This window comes from Penaeus monodon, chromosome 19, assembly GCF_015228065.2.
Source record: "Penaeus monodon isolate SGIC_2016 chromosome 19, NSTDA_Pmon_1, whole genome shotgun sequence".
NCBI classification, from domain to species: Eukaryota; Metazoa; Arthropoda; class Malacostraca; order Decapoda; family Penaeidae; genus Penaeus; species Penaeus monodon.
This window is the reverse complement of record NC_051404.1, coordinates 26,793,444-26,793,741: the sequence shown is the minus strand read 5'-3', so window position 1 is coordinate 26,793,741 and position 298 is coordinate 26,793,444. Positions and strand designations below refer to the sequence as shown.

General features: G+C 30.9%; 1 protein-coding gene across 1 annotated transcript in view; it reads right to left on the bottom strand.

Moving 5' to 3' along the window:
* LOC119585144 (cyclic AMP-responsive element-binding protein 1-like) overlaps positions 1-298 on the bottom strand; it is a gene marked incomplete at its 5' end in the record, with an annotated part of 32,879 nt that overhangs the window by 6,369 nt on the left and 26,212 nt on the right.

Genomic DNA, 298 nt, shown 5'->3' with positions numbered 1-298 from the left:
AAAAGAAGGTTAATCTTTGAAACTGTTTTACTTTTTAAATTTCTCTTAACTGAAAATGAATATTGGAAAATACCAAAATACTATGCCACCAGTGCACAATGAAAAATTCAATTGGCTTATTGACCATTTTCCTCTCTATTGACTGGCTATGGCACTTTTTTTCTACTTGTTCTTTTTGTTTGGTTTGGTTCAATTTGTTTTTAGCCATTTATTATTACCTGAATGAGATCATAGGGCTGGATTTGTTGATGCAGAATCACTGTGGGTGTTGGAATTTCTTCTTTTAAAATTCACTAAA